General features: G+C 42.5%; 1 protein-coding gene across 3 annotated transcripts in view; it reads left to right on the top strand.

Moving 5' to 3' along the window:
- LOC118328193 (plasma membrane calcium-transporting ATPase 1-like) overlaps nt 1–11557 on the top strand; it is a 92681-nt gene that overhangs the window by 27294 nt on the left and 53830 nt on the right. The window lies entirely within an intron of this gene.

The raw sequence follows: 11557 nt of genomic DNA, 5'->3' as shown, positions 1-11557 counted from the left end.
GTGTGTGTGTGTGTGGTGTGTGTGTTTTGTGTGTGTGTGTGTGTTGGTGTGTGGTTGTGTGTGTCGTAGCCATCGGTCCATTCCAGGATTTGAAAATTAGTTCAGCCCGTTCCCCTAATGGCTCCATAGATCAATTGCTCTGGTTCCATTTAGTAATCAGAGGACAGCTGTAGTCGCGTCCCTCAAGCCACGCAAAGAAATTACTCACTTTATGAAGAAACTGTAAATTATATTTTCACTGCGGAAGGGGAGGGGAGGGAGGGAGAGGGAAAAAAAATTGGGGGAAACCTAAATGTAAATTTAGAGCGCAAACACACACACACACACACACAACACCACCACACACACACACCACACACACACACACACACAACACACAACACACCACACACCACACACACACACACACACACACCACTGAGGTTACAGTTATGGTTACAGTAACTGGACGAGGTCGTCCTGTTTTAATCCAGGTAATCTGCTACTTAACTAACATTATTATTGTACAGATTAACATCCGTAAGGTTGTTGACTTAAACAGATAAACTCCAAACCACTGGCTCCTACATTTCCCATAATGCAACGGATAACTGCTGCCATTTATTACACCCTTCCTCCTGCTGGTAAACACCACACCGCTTCCAAACGCCACACCCCAGTTTGTAACGCAGGCTTCTGTTTACACATCTGTGGTCTTAAATATGGCTGGAGATATTATCATCGAAATCAAAACAAGTACAATATACAAACCAAATCACAGAAGCGCCACATTTTTAGCTAAAGTAAAATGTTAAGTGAACACGTTATGAGAACGTACTGTAGTGCCGCAGAGACGCTATGGACTACAAATCTTGTTCTGAACAAATGCAACAGCCAATCATGATTTCATTGTTTTTTTCTGTAAAAATGAAATAATTGTGTACTGATAAATCATCAGGGGTGTTGTTGTTTTGTTTTTCCCGCTCCAGAGCCACAGAAGACATTATCAACTGTTTTCACCGCTGAATAAGAACTAACATATTAACTAGTAGACTAGTAAACGTTTATGGTAGTTAAGTGTTGAGTTTACCCGTTAATATTATGTTTGCTACAACTGACTGAATGACGATCAGTTATCACGACGTGTCCGCATTAAATAAAGAGTGACACAGAGGGATCCAGCAGAAGGTTTGGATAGAGAGTATCACACATATGAGATCACAATGTATATGCAGATTCGTATATCATTGTGTTAGCAGCTGGACTGCCATGGTGTTCAGAGCAGTTTATGAGATCGACTGATATTGTCTTGTTCCCTGATTTTGACAGAATAAGCCTGTTTCAGTCTCTCTCTTCTCACATTGATCTGGTTCATGTAAAACGCAGTACGGTGTCATTCCTGAACCGACTGAGATGACCATGTTTCTCACATCCTAAAACAAAGCCAGAAAAAAACCTGTTCTGTTCGATAGTGGGCGTTGACAGTTAGCTACAACTGAATGCGCTCAGTACGAAGGCGTTAGCATTAACGCGACTCCACACAGTTTAAAATTTACACTGTGTTATGTATCAGTGCGCTGTTCACTGTGATAATGAGATGTTCTGTCCTCAGCTGCTTTGTACTTTCGCCTCGTGTTAGAATCCGCTTCTGATGGCACACTGAGGCTGATCTGTCATTGTTCTGAGTTCAACCTGACCACACAACACACACACACACACACACACACACACACACACAACACCACACACCACGCTAGCAAAACACACACACAAGGCGCCCTGCAGCTTGTGCATCCCGCTGGTTAATGTGTATTGACTGAACTCAGTCCTGCTGCCCTCTTTGGAGGCTCATTGACGTTCCCTTCCTCATCATGGTTCTCAAAAATGTAATTTCATGTTTGCGAGGACACCAGCTCCGTCGAGCATCGGACATCAGACCTTTATCTTAAACAGGACCCTGGTTACATAGAGCTTCACACAGAGACACAATCAGACCTAAAAATAAACACTATTTTAGGGAAGATGCTAATAACAGTGTGTTTCTGCCTGCTGGGGAGATGATTTCTTTTTGTTTCGTAGTGTCACTTTTATTCCTTCATGTAAAAGAGTTTGTCTCTTTCTGAATGAAATGCGGACTTGCTAAACTCACTAGGGATAAAATGGATTTCAGCATGTACTGAGCTGTTCTTCGCTGATGATCAGATGTTCCTTTTATGTGATTTAACAGTACATTTTGTGCTGTCTTCTTTATACACGTATCGTCCTCATTAGAGCGCTACCATGATTGACCCATGTCCGTAATCAGAGCAACCTGACCTGCGAACAAAGAACGATAAGGCTCCTATACCTCAAGGACCTCTAACATGAATTTTCATTGTAGCTACCTAATTAACTTTTGGAGTATTATAATGAGTATATAGTTCAGTCTTAATTGAGTTCCAAAACGAGCCATATACGGTTATAGATTGTTCATTTCAAGAAGTTCTTCCACAGCTACCAGGCTGGTACATGAAAAAAATACTTAATAACCAAAACTACCAGCTACAACAGGCCGACTGCACAGCGTAACTCTGTTGTCAAACACCTGAAAAACACCACCTTCTGCTAGCTGGGGTTACATATGTAACATAACTAGTGTACAATCAAGAGACGCGGAAGGATGTTGCATTAAAAGAGGGCTTTTTTTTTGTACAATACAAGCACTTGGATCACATATACTACTTTCTGTGCGAGTATTTTGTATAAATTGTGGAAAAGACCTGTGTGTAGTTAAGCGCCTTCAAATTAGCTTTTCTTCTGGTAGCATTCGGCTTTTTTATTAAATCAAAGTACTTGTGACAGTGTCCTTTTGTTAGTATACTGGCAATTTTTTTTGTGTCTTAAAGGTTGGGTATCTGGCTTCCCAGACCCTCAGCCCCATGACTTTTTTCCAATACAGGGGCATCCACACGAGCCACGTATCCCGCTAGAACGTTAGAGGCAGACGCATGCTTCTGCGTGGCTTGGAAATAAAACTTCGGGCGCAACATATATAGTAAGCAACGAACATTTTCTTCGCCATTCCACTTCAGACGTTTTATGTATTGTCGAAGGCATGCAGGTGCGTATTCCACCCTTTTCTATAAATGGGGTACACTTAAGGATGACTCCGGTGTTATCTGTTCGGTGCTCATGTTACTGTTTAAAAAATAAGCATTGGGTTTTCTTAGCTTAAGCTTTGTTTACCCCCATTAAAGTGTATCGAGCCCATCATGTTCAATGCTAACGTGGTCTTTCCGCCATTTGTAGCAAATCCTCAGTCCACTACACTGAGCGGCATAGATGCAGCTGGCTTCACTACACCCCTATGTATCCCTTCCAAGGTGAGAATAAAAAGTTTTTTTTAGTGATTCTTGCGTTTTATACACAATAGAAAACAACGCTTATCGAGGTCACTACTCGATGCAGTTGGCCTGCCTGAACCAATCTCCTCTTCTGTTTCTTTTATTCCTGCATTTAGGATACCCCAGCAGGATGTAGACGATCCCATCAACACCTTAGTAGTTCTTCAGCGATTCCACGATCTTTGGGGGGGGAAGCTCCAGAAACGTTTCGCCAGATCACTTAACTGTGTAAAGCAATTGATATTCCGGGCGCAATTGAGATGTCAGACATGAACAAGAAATCTTCAATACGACATATCTAGCCTTTTTTTCGTGCGCGAATATGAGTCTGATACCAATATATATTAAATTTGTTCTCATACACTATCACACATAACGGCACTAAAACATCAGAAACCACACACCACCATGCGCAAACAACAACACACCATAGACTGGTAATTGAGGCCTCACTGGATTATCGAGGTTTTTATACTCTGTAACTGACTACCTGTGCGTGTCACTTAGCCCATCAGTTCTGCCTTTCGCAGGGCACGGTGGTGTGGTGAGATAGTGTTCTAGCAATCCATCATCATGAATCTCATGAAAGATATACCCTTGCGTAGACCTCCGAGTTTCTTATCATTTCTCATGTAGACTAACACCAATAACACACATCTTCTATACGGAATTAAAAGTGGTAGTTGTAATAAAGTACTTTCCTTTAAAAATTCATAACATTTATCCCTATTTCTGGCATCTGCTTCGTTTCCCCACAGTACGTTTGGAGAATACTTGTATATGGAAATGCCCCCTGACAGTGATTCATTCAACGCCAAGCCTCAAATTAAATACATTAATTTGCAATGTTCCTTTTCATGTCATATGCATAACATGGATTGGCAACATTCCCATGAGTTTCAAAGCTGACAAATATGTTTGTTCCTCACTCACATTTTATTACAATACTCAAAACACACAAACCAGAGCAGGTCATTTACTAGGTGGCTTCTGAGGGACAATTTCCTCAAATGAGTTGTTCTTGGCCAGTTGATATACTTGTACTACTCTTGGATTGCGATCCAGGGCGAATGAGATGGGTATGAAGATAAACATGGACACTCTATAACTAGATTTGCAGTGTCTTTGCTACATGTGCGCAATACGTCACTGTGTTTATATGTTGGACAGATTCGTGAACCATATTTATTAGGCAAGAAACACCTATTGGGGACCATAGATTTCATTTAAGGTGTTAGGGAGGGTCGGTGGCAGCGCGACAGATAGCGGGTTAGTGTGACCAACTCGCGCCAATTTCATAGATTTTGTGGTGAGGTGGTTATAGTAAGAAACCATAGAGATTAAATGCTGTTTTCTTCTGCTACTCACGACAACAAGCGGAGATTTTTGGACATTAAACAATCACCAATATTCATACAGGTTTGCCACTGTAGCGGTATATGTTTTTTAAAAAATAGATACTAGATTGGGGACCTACAGGGTGCCCGCCAGCCGGGAGTGGAACTATATTGACAGTATAGACAGCAGATGGGATAGTAACGAAAGAGTTAAATCGATCGCGATTGCAAGTCGCGTCTTTTTCAATTACAACTAGTTACCACTCAGTCTCTCTGTCACCTAGAAGTAAGTTTTGAAGAGGTTATTGTTGGGCGCCATAATTTGGTACTTTTCTCCTTCTTCTTTCTATCATAATGAATTTTTATTAAGGGCTCTCCTTTATAGTGGTATACAAAGTGTACAGCTAAAATTACCATCTGGGTTCCATTGATGGCTTTGGTTCTACTAACTGGTAGGTTGGTTACTTTTTGCACCTCATTATGAGATGTCTTTTTCTTATCGCTCACACTTTTTTTGTGGGTATCAGGATTAGAAACTGGTATTACTGAAAAAGGTTAATTCACAGAATTAATAAGAGCTTACATTTATTTATGAACTGAATTCCTAGATTTATTCACTCTTCTAAAGTCTATCCCAACCAGAATACTGCTAAAGGATTTTTTAATATATGGCAATGTTTGTTAGTTTGAGGTGCTTGGTACATTTCGGCTCGTTATTCATGGAGCTCTCTTTTGTATCCGCGAAGTTCACATCTACTGTGCGTTGTCCGCCAAACAATTAGATCGCGATTCGTAGTATTGGCTATCCTGTTTTATACATCGCGGCCGCGATGCACCGGATTGAGCGGGCTGTTGCAAGGTGGGTTTTCGCGGTTTTCGTACTACAAGAGAGAGACAACAAAAAAAAAGGAGGAGGATGGAAATATAGAGAAATAGCCTGATTGGGAAACAGTGCTAAGAGTGGGAAAGGGGCATGCTAAGCTGTAACGCAAGCTTTTTGGGAAGCAAGCTGAAACGGTGGGACAAACGGCCAAGCAACAGTAGAGTCTTTAGTCATTTCAAGTAGCCAAAGAAAGAACTACTACTACAGGTATACGGGTTACTGAAGGCTATATAATCACGGCGGGAGAGAGCAAATTGACTTGAATCTGTATCGATAACAGGTCTGAGAGGGATTAATTATATGAGCTTATATATAACTATAACAACTTGCTTTAAATATTTATTATGGGACTCTTATATATACAGCTTACTCAATTTTCTCCTATAGTGTTTATAGCATACGAAATGATGCGGAGGCAAGACTTTATGCCCATCATGCACGGTTACGTTGGGGAGGCCATAACAGGAGATATTTTTCTCTTGGGTTTGTAGAAAAATTAAAGAGACTTGTTATTTGATAAGGTGTATATAGGTCTATATACTGTCACATTAATATCTAACTCATAAGTTGGGGATATATCTGGGATTGCTTATTCATTTGCTCAGCGGAGGGTGGGTGATTAGCATACGTATATTTTTGGATATATTTTAGAGAGTTTTTGCCTCTTTTCTCATTTGCCAGGTCTTATTAGGATAATTTTGTCTTCATACCAAGATATAATACAGCCTGCTGTTTGCTAGAATTCATGGGCAAAGATCCTTATTTTTATAAGAACTAATTTCATCTCACTCTCAAACAACAAAGAAGCGAGAAAAATGATGGTGGAATATTGGTGATTTTTGTATTTTGGGTTGATTCATTGGTTTCTGGTTAGACTGCTGACAGGAAGCATCTCTTAATTCGTTTGAGCTATGATGGTTTAAAGAGAACTATCTTGAATTTGGTGTACCTGTAAACCCTCTCTGAATCGGTGGGTGCACACGCCACATGCTTAGACGAGCGCATAGAGAATGGATAGCTTGAATCTGATTCAGTGATTTTTTTGCTCTTTACTTGTTAGATTATAGATTTGAAAAGAGCAGGCTGCGAAGCACAGTGGATTGAAAACCTGGGAGCATTCTGGGCATGTTGGTTTGGAGTATTACTTTCTCCTTCTTGCCTGAAGCCTCTCGTAATAGGTTGCATTTTTCGTTCATATCAACTGGCAAAAGTCCAAATGGATCCGGCTCTGGTGAGGCGCTGTATTAGGATAGTGGGTAGTGTGGCATGAGTGTTATGCCTCATGCTAGGTTGTATAGCTTGACTTGGTGTTATTTGTTTGGTTAATTAGGTGAGTGATTGTTCAGCTTTTTATCTCTTAGTTTTGTGGAAATTTTTGATGTAATGCGGCCAGCTAGTCGCGATTTAAGTTGACCGAAGGCCTTCAGATATGCCTTGTGACGTAGATCTGTTCTCCATCGCATCAACAAGGCCTGCTGGGCCAGGGCCGGCATGATTTAATCCCATGGCATGAACCTTACATAGAATACAGAGCTATATCTCTCTTGTGGGTGTTGTCTGTTTTTTTGTTTGGGATAAGTGGTGTGCGTCTACTGTTGGCTTCGGGTGTTTTCGCGAAGTGGCTGCTGTGTGCTCGGGTTGATTATAAGTTCAGTTGAAATGCAGTCTCATCATGAATCTCATTCAGGTGTATGCGGAGAAGTGGGGTATGAAGCTATCTACTGCCGCTCGGGGACGAAGTAAGGTGTGTGTGCGCGGGGCAGGCGGGGTGTGCGAGGCGTCGCGGGGCTGGCGGCGTTCAGGGGGCGGGGGAGGCGGGGTGTGGTCGCCGGGGAGGTTTGGACCAGTGTACCAGTAGGATAAGTATGACTGCGGTGCCATACGTCTGGCTTCGCTCCATTGTAGCTGAAATCCCCGGCTTCGACGATTTTCTTCCTATAATGGAGTCGCACGTTTTCCCGAGAAAATTAACCTCATTTTCCTACAGCAGGATATATAGAGAAAGCGCAGCAGCGAGGTGTAGCTGGCATCCGCTTGAGTAACGTAATGAAAGATTAGATGCGGGTGGTACTATTGTTTAAGAATTGTAACAAAAAGCTGATACTTGGCCTAGGGAATAAGTAAAGAGACAAGGTGTGTAGGAGTCAGTGTAACTAGCTAGAGGCAGACCATCACAAGAAATATAACATTGTTCATTGTAAATTTGGATATCTTCAACTACATCTTATTGTATATTCGTTATACCAGACGCCTAAGCAACAAGAAATAGGACAGTGACTAATTATTCTTTTGTAGACATGAAAGACATGAAGAGAATGAGCCCGACGAACAAATAAAACACTGATCATGCCCTTCCAGCGTAGTGGGATATAACCAGATTTTTATATGATTAGAGTTATCCATCGCTTGACATCTAACAATAACCAACTTTTACGCGTCTGTGACTATTGTGCAGTAATATGCTCCTCCCGTCTGTTTCTCCTTATATTCTGGAAGTAGTTGAGCCAGTATTTAGTTCTCCTCATGCGACGGGGTCGGCAAAAGCCTGCTGGTGCACTGACATCGTCTGGGATATAAGCTGGCGCCCCCCCCCCCCTCCCCCGCCTTCGCTCTTCTCACCCCTCCCTCTCTCCTCTCCCCCCTCGCCCATCCCTCTCTCACCTCCTCTCTCTTCCTTCTCCTCCCCGCCACCCCCCCCATCCTGCTCTCCCTCTTACGCCCCTCTCCTCCTCCCTCCTCCCTCTCCTCCCTCCATCCCCCCCCCCTTCCTCGCCCCCAGCCGCCCCGCCGCCCGCGCTCACTCCCCCATCCCAACCCGCTCCTCCCGCTCTTCACCCCCTCTCTCCGCCCCCACCCCTCCTCACCCCCCCCGACCCACCCCTCCCCCTGCCCTCCCCCCACTCCTCCCGCATCCCCACCCCCTCCGCCACCCCGCCGCGCGCCCCTCTCCCTCCCTCCCCCCCCCCCCCTCGCCCCACACTCTGATTTTAGGACTGTCGGGGTTGCTACCCTTGATATATAGCTAATGAAAAAACTTGAAGCAATAGGGTGACAGGGAAAAAGCTAGTTTGGAGCGCGCCTCACACGCTTATCCATCATTTACTGTATTATCAGTAATGTTGTGATACCAATTTTTTATTGTTTCAAAATCTTATTCTAATTCCAACATTCTTTGGCCTGGGTGGCTAATATGAGGAGATGTTTTTATTACCACTAGCACAGCAGGAGGTGTTTCAGCAGCTGTTTACAATCAGGAGAAGACGCGTGTCGAGTTCGAGCCTCCTAGATTAGTTCAGCCTGGTGGATTATAATTCATTTGGGCCATTGATTTTATATTGATGTGTTCATGAGTAACACCTGTGGCTAGCGTAGAATGCGAAAACAATTCGAAAATACATAGATTAACACTAACTGTGGAGATTTTTTTTTTGAGAATAACACATACATCTGATACTACTTTTCATCCAAATATAACTTCCAAGATAATTAATAAGACCTAATTTTGATAAATTTATATCAGATTAGCAGGTTTGCAGGAAGGGTTTACGGAGATCGTTCTTAGTGAGTCTCAATTCATTTTTTTGTCTCGGATGGAATACAAATTTGTTTCATCTGCTACTCCTAATCTAGGGACGAATACCTCTGTATACCAGCAGGAACACACACAAATGTACTTGTTCTACCAACCAATCAGTCATATAGAAGGAAAGTGAAGGCATTCTGATACTTCAGCTGACAATTTTAAAATTTTTAGTAATTGTTCTTGTTGTCGTATTCCACCGCACAGTCTCTATCGCCAGTGGCGGGCTACAAGTTTGCTGCGCTCCTCTCTCTTAAAACCACAAAGAATGGGTTTGAAGTTTCCTTGCTCTCGTTGTGCTTTCAGGCCACTCAGTTCAATGCGCTCGAATCGTCGCTCCGCTTCGAGCTTATTTGCAGATTCCAACCACCACGAAAGAAACCTCGGGCGCTGGCCTTTTCCTGCTTTCTCCGCGGCGCGTTGGTCTGGCTCAATTCTATGCTCGGCACACGCAGTGATTCGTCCCGTCCGGAGACAATGAGCGAGCATCTTGCGCTTTTGTCAAGTTTTTTTCTGTTCTAACTCTTTCTCAAAAACCTGGAAGGAACCCAGGGTAGGGACCACACAGGCTGAGGCTAGAGAGCCTGTCCTTTTCCTGTGCGGCGCCCGCACGTTGGCGACCCAGCAAGCTCTGCCTCACAGACTATCTCAACACTGGATGCAGCAGGAGCCTGGCCTGCCATAAGACATCTCCAGTCCCAGAACCCGTCATCGCTCTCGCAGTTCGACCAAAACAAGGACATAACCAGCCGCGGCACTAAGAGACAAACACTCCTACACAAAAAATAAATCCCCCGTTCCCCCCACCCCTCCGCTAACTAAGTAACACAGTTTTTTTTAATAGTCTGGAATTTCCAATTTGTTAGCAAAAACAATTAACAATTTTTTACCTTTAGGCTTTTTAAAGCCGCCGCTTCTCTAGACGTAGCGCTTTTGTGCTCATCGTCCAACTACTTCCTGGCTTCTCAGCTGTTTCTTTTTTCCGTGTCTTTTAACTCCTACGGAGCACCGCGCCGCTCCCGTTCCTGAACGCTGCATCGCCGTGAAGGCATCACCGCACCCACCTCCGCGGCTGGGCCTGGCAGACGGGGTGTTGCAGCGGTTAAAGATTGAAACAGAATAAGACGGAGCTTCGGCTGGGCGGCTGGCCAGCGACACGCTTTCGTCTCGTCACGGGCCCCCGGGCTGCCTTGTCACAACCAAGAACTCACGATACACGCCGCAAATTAGCTACCACCTGCCAGATAAGCACCAGGGCAAAGCGGCTTACACACAAAACCTTCCTCAAGTTCTCTTTTTTACTGCACGCTTCTCCAAGCGGTCAAACACTCGGCAGCGACACAACCTTCTGCGCTTTTTTCCTTCTCTCTCCTGGTTTTCAGCTACCCGAAAAGACGCCCCCGCGCAAAAAATCAGCGAAGAGCAATGAAAGATAATACTATGAAGATGATAATATATAATACATATGCATGCACATAACAGATATATTTTATTAGATTTATTAATATAATAAAAATATATATAAAAAAATATTTAGAGAACGAATTAAGAAATAGAATAATAACACATGGAATTAATAAATTATGATGACCAAAATATAATAAAAAAAGCATAAAAATATAATAAGAAATATAAAATGAATAAGTGAGAGAAATATATCTCTCTCTTATAAAAAAAAAGAAATGGAAATCCCAATATGATAATAGAATATAATGGAAAAAAAAAAAGAAAGAAAGAAGAGTGAAAAAAAAAAAATAATAATAATATAAACATTCTAGACAGAAGAGAAGAATATCCTGAAAGAGATAGATATAATATAAAAATAAAAACAATTGAAATGTTATAACTCTGGATCCTTCTGGTAAAGCTGTTTGCCCTGATGTGTAAGAATAAGCACGAATTCCACCCTAAGCAATTTGTTTTGATCTGCCCTCTTGACAGGAATAACTAATCATTAGAATAAATAAGTTGACTAAGGTTTAATTGCTTTGTCATCAAAACAAAACAACGTGTCTTTAAAAATGTTGTATTGCCCTTTCTACAGATGTTTGGTTGAAAACTCAATATGACAGTCTTCAATTGCTTTCATTTGTTGATTGGCTACAGGATATTTTTTTCAAATATTCTCAAAGAATAATTCTTACCCCCCTGTTCTGTTGTCTGATAGTGGGTTGACAGTTAGCTAAACTGATGGCTCAGTAACAGAGGCGTTAGCAGTTAACGACCTCACACAGTTAAATTTAACTGTGTTTCTGTATCAGTGCGCTGTTCACTGTGATAATGAGATGTTTCTTCCTCAGCTGCTTTTACTTTCGGTCTGTAGAATCCGCTTCTGATTGGACACTGAGCTGATTGTCATTGTTCTGAGTTCAACCTGACCACACACACACACACA

The sequence above is a fragment of the Morone saxatilis genome, unplaced genomic scaffold (assembly GCF_004916995.1).
Source record: "Morone saxatilis isolate NCDOM2014 unplaced genomic scaffold, NCSU_SB_2.0 Contig18, whole genome shotgun sequence".
NCBI lineage: Eukaryota > Metazoa > Chordata > Actinopteri > Moronidae > Morone > Morone saxatilis.
Note: the sequence above shows the minus strand (reverse complement) of the source record. Positions and strands in the feature narration are given on the sequence as shown.